The following is a 5658-nucleotide window of genomic DNA, read 5'->3' on the forward strand; positions in this document are numbered from 1 at the left end:
GTTTATTAAACTGCGCTTATTTATTTATTAGTCATTTTATTTTTGTTTTCTTGTTTTTTTAATCATGTCCAACGCGGACGTGATTTGGGGTACGGCCGCGCGGTGGGCGCACGCACAACACAACGGAAAAGGTCGGACACAGGCGAACCCATCGGCACCCCAAAGAGACAAAATCCAGTCAAACCGGACGTCCGTTTGGGTCGTGCGGTGGAGTTAGCCTCAGTTCGAACTGGGCGCGGCGTGCGAATGGGGCGAGACAGCCACCCACTGGCATGCCGGTGTACTGTACGTTCGACGTGCCTCGCTCATTTCTACTCCTACTGCAGTGCGCACGCACCTACGGGCTGCACGGGCTAGTCAAGTAGCAGTGCGAGCAGTGTAGCGTGTCTTGCTGGTTCTATGGGTCTTTGTACGTAAGTGACTTGTCGTATGCATGCATGTACGTACCGATCAAGGTTGGTGCATCGTGTGCCGGACGGTCGTGGGGCAAGGGAGATGTGTGCTTTGGTTTTCTTTCCTCCTCTCGTGCGGCCGTGTGTGCTGGAATTTAGTCTATTTTAGGCAGCCCAATAACTATTACAGAAATTCCTAATAAATTCTAGAGGCCCACTCAGCCCATTTGTGCAAGGCAAGGGATACTATTAAAGTTTAGTCTCACATTGCTAGTTCAGTGAGAGTTGGACCTCCTTATAAGGGAGGTTCTTTCCCTATTTGTATGAGCATGAGAATAAGAGGGACATCCACGCACGCTCCACCTCTGCCGCCCGCCATGCCTCGACGCGACGCGGGGTGCGGGTTGCGGGAATGAGCCGAGCCGATGTCTAATTTTTGCCACGCACTACGGGTAAACGAAAGGTCACTTGGGAGCTGAAAAGTTTTTGCGGTAGTGGATAATGAATACGAACGACGCACCTCTTCGCGTGCTGCCTGTTCACTTCGTCTTCCTTTGTTGCTTCACCTCCCGTCGCAGCCTATTCGCGTCCCTCTCCTGTGCCTATATAAGAAAGGTCGCTCCTCTCCAAAGAGACACATCAGAAGGTCCTCTTCCTCTCGCCACACAATTCCAATCTCTGCACCGCTGCTGTCTTCCTCATCCCGGCTTGCGGCGTGCACCGCGAGTCGGGACAATAGGCCTCCGAAACCGCACCTTTTGAGTCCTGTATGGAAGAAGGGTGATAAGGTTTTTGGGGAGCGCTCTGCGCGACTACTGGCTTCTTCGTCACGGACGCCCCGGACTCCGATCACTACTTCCCCGACGACGACTACTTCCCCGACGTCGACGACCTCCTCAACGACATGGCAGGAGAGGACACCGACCCCAAGTCCAGCGCTTCTGCTACTGCTGTGCCGTACATGTTCTTCTTCTTTCTGTTAGAAGTCCTGCTACAGTTCTTGGCTCTAGTTTCTGCCCTACTTATGTTAGGTTCTATGTCGTATAAGCAACTTCATCTAGTGTCTGTTCTAGATGTGTTTATCTCAGGTTCATATATGAACATGCTGTTTACCTTCTCTTTGTCAAATCGCATGGCTTATTTTATCACTGCTATACTAGCCATGTTTTATCTACTATTTCTGTTAATAAAATCATTCGGTAAATTCCTCATATTTCCAACAATCCAAAAACCTTATCATAGGCAATTTACCTCGAATGGTTTTCCTGCTTCCATGAGACCTCCTATGTTTGAGGGTATCCACTATAAGAGGTGGCACCTGAGAGCAGTCTTATGGTTTCAAACCATGAGCTGCTATGACGCCACTCTTGGCAAACCTGAAGGAGAGCAAGATGCCCAACAGGCACAAGCTTTTCAGAAAATGGATACCTTGTTTAAGGCTGCTCTCTTGAGTGTTCTTGGTGAGAACATAGTTGATGCTTATGCGTCAATTAACAATGGAAAAGATATGTGGGACGCACTCGAGGCCAAGTTTGGGGTCTCGGATGCCGGCACTGAGCTGTACATCATGGAGCAATTCTATGATTACAGGATGACTGAAGAGCGCTCCGTGGTCGAGCAGGCTCATGAGATACAGTCATTTGCTAGAGAACTTGAGCACTTCAATTGCATCCTACCGAACAAGTTTGTTGCCGGGGGTATCATCACTAAGCTTCCTCCTTCATGGAGGAACTTTGCTACCTTACTAAAGCATAAGAGACAGGAGTTTTCCGTCCAGGATCTCATTGGTACTCTTGATGTGGAAGAAAAGGCGAGAGCAAAGGACACATGTGCTTGAGGTATTGAGGGAGGATCTAGTGCCAATCTGGTATAGAAGAAAAACTTCCAGTCCCACAAGTTCAAGAACAAGGGCAAGCTTGATGGTAAAGCAAAGTTTGATGGGAAGAACAAGGTTGTACAACACACGAACTTCAAGAAGAAGAGTGACAAGAAGAAAGGTGCTTGTCATGTGTGTGGAGATCCTGATCATTGGGCTCCTAGTTGCCCCAATCGCTATGACAAGCGTCATCCTGGGAAAGGCGGCAAGACCGCTAATGTTGTCATCGGAGACATTAACATGAAGGATGCTGGGTATGGTATATTTCCCACTATTCTTTCAGTATGTCATTCTCCTGATTGGTTGATTGACATGGGTGCTAATGTGCATGTATGCGGTGATATTTCCATGTTTTCATCTTATCAGACCACAGGGACTTCAACCGTGCTGATGGGCAACGGTTTAAGTGCTTCTGTTCGTGGTGTTGGCACGGTCGATCTGAAATTTACTTCAGGGAAGATCGTGCGGCTGAAGAACGTGCATTATGTCCCCTCCGTCAATAAAAATCTTGTTAGCGGATCTCTTCTATGTAGAGATGGCTACAAGCTTGTCTTTGAGTCAAATAAATTTGTAATATCCAAGTATGGAACCTTTGTTGGTAAAGGCTATGAGTCAGGAGGCCTGTTTCGTTTATCCTTATCAGACGTTTGCAATAAAGTTGTTAATCATATTTGCAACAATAGTGAATCAAATGTGTGGCATTCACGTCTTTGTCATGTTAACTTTGGTTGCATGTCGCGACTAGCGAAGTTGAACTTAATCCCTAGTTTCACAACTGTCAAGGGATCTAAGTGTCAAGTGTGCGTGCAAGCTAAGCAACCTCGTAAGTCTCACGTGACTGCGGAGACGAGAAATCTTGCACCACTAGAACTAATACATTCAGATCTATGTGAAATGAATGGTGTTTTGACAAAAGGTGGAAAGAAATATTTCATGACGTTAATTGACGACTCCACCAGATATTGCCGTGTGTATCTTCTGAAATCTAAGGATGAGGCTTTGAACTTTTTTAAGATCTATAAAGCTGAAGTGGAAAACCAACTTGATCGAAAAATCAAGAGGCTTAGGTCCGACTGTGGTGGAGAGTATTTTTTGAATGAATTTGATGCTTTTTGTGCGGAACATGGTATAATCCATGAGAGGACGCCTCCCTACTCACCTCAGTCAAATGGGGTGGCCGAAAGAAAGAATCGTACTCTAACTGATTTGGTTAATGCCATGTTAGACACATCGGGTCTCTCCAAGGCATGGTGGGGGGAGGCGATATTGACAGCATGTCATGTCCTAAACCGAGTTCTCACAAAGAACAAAGAAATAACTCCATTCGAGGAATGGGAGAAGAAAAGGTTAAAACTCTCTTATTTGCGAACATGGGGTTGTTTGGCGAAAGTCAATGTTCCAATTCCAAAGAAGCGGAAACTTGGACCAAAGACTGTGGATTGTGTTTTCCTGGGATATGCTTTTCATAGCATTGGCTATAGATTCTTGGTTGTAAAACCTGAGGTACCTGACATGCATGTCGGTACGATCATGGAGTCGAATGATGCGACTTTCTTTGAAGATATCTTTCCCATGAAGGATATGGCTACCTCATCTAATCAGGAGATACCTAGTTCATCGAATCAGGAACCAGTTACAATTACCGATCCTGCCATTTTGATGGAACACTTTGAAAGTCCCGTGGAGGAGAACAATGAAGTTCCTATTAGGAGCAAGAGACAGAGGACTGCAAAGTCCTTTGGTGATGATTTTCTTGTGTATCGCATAGATGACACTCCCAGTTCTATTTCAGAGGCCTATGCATCTGAAGATGCTGACTACTGGAAGGAAGTAGTTCGTAGCGAGATGGATTCCATCTTGGCGAATGAAACTTGGGAGATAACTGATCGTCCTTATGGGTGCAAACCTATAGGATGCAAATGGGTATTCAAGAAGAAGCTTAGGCATGATGGTACTATCGAAAAGTACAAGGCTCAGCTCGTGGCTAAGGGTTATACCCAAAAGGAAGGTGAAGACTTCTTTGATACTTACTCACCTGTGGCTTGACTGACCACTATTCGAGTTCTACTTTCACTAGCTGCCTCACATGGTCTTCTCGTTCATCAAATGGATGTTAAGACTGCTTTCCTAAATGGAGATTTGGATGAGGAAATTTATATGGAACAACCAGATGGGTTTGTAATAGATGGTCAGGAAGGGAAAGTGTGCAAGTTGCTGAAGTCTTTGTATGGACTCAAGCAAGCACCCAAACAGTGGCATGAGAAGTTCGAAAGAACTTTAACAGCTGCAGGCTTTGTTGTGAACAAAGCTGACAAATGTGTGTACTATCGCCATGGTGGGGCGAGGGAGTTATGCTTTGCTTGTATGTTGATGACATACTAATTTTCGGAACAAATCTGAATGTTATTAAGGAGGTCGAGGATTTCCTATCTCGCTGTTTTGAGATGAAGGATTTAGGAGTGGTTGATGTCATTCTGAACATCAAGTTGTTGAGAGATGATGATGGTGGGATTACATTGCTTCAATCTCACTATGTGGAAAAGATCTTGAGTCGCTTTGGCTATAGTGACTGCAAGCCCTCTCCAATACCATATGATGCTAGCGTGCTGCTTCGAAAGAATCAAAGAATTGCTACAGATCAATTGAAGTATTCTCAGATTATTGGCTTGCTTATGTACTTAGCCAGTGCTACAAGACCTGCCATCTCTTTTGCTGTTAGCAAGCTGAGCCAGTTTGTCTCAAAACCAGGAGATGTGCATTGGAAAGCTCTAGAGAGAGTTTTGCGTTATTTGAAAGGCACTGCGAATTATGGAATTCACTACACCGGGCACCCAAAGGTGCTTGAAGGGTATAGTGACTCAAACTAGATCTCAGATGCTGATGAGATAAAGGACATGAGCATATATGTATTCACTCATGGAGGTGGCGCTGTTTCTTGGAAGTCTTGCAAGCAGACCATCTTAACGAGGTCAACAATGGAAGCAGAACTCACTGCACTAGATACAACTACGGTCGAAGCAGATTGGCTTCATCGGCTCTTGAATGACTTGCCGGTAGTTGAGAAACCTGTACCGGGTATCCTTATGAACTGTGACAATCAAACTGTGATCACGAAAGTGAACAGCTCTAAGGATAATATGAAGTCATCAAGACACGTTCAGAGAAGGTTAATGTCTATCAGAAAAATGAAAAACTCCGGAGTTATTGCATTGGATTATATCGAAACGTCTAAAAATCTGGCAGATCCTTTTACTAAGGGTCTATCACGTGGTGTGATAGATAATGCATCGAGGGAGATGGGTATGAGACCCACAATATGAGTTGTTCACAGTGGTAACCTATTCATTGTGATCGGAGATCCCGTGAATTAGATGTGGAAGACAAGCTGTT

This window comes from Triticum aestivum, chromosome 5B (genome assembly GCF_018294505.1).
Source record: "Triticum aestivum cultivar Chinese Spring chromosome 5B, IWGSC CS RefSeq v2.1, whole genome shotgun sequence".
Taxonomy (NCBI): domain Eukaryota; kingdom Viridiplantae; phylum Streptophyta; class Magnoliopsida; order Poales; family Poaceae; genus Triticum; species Triticum aestivum.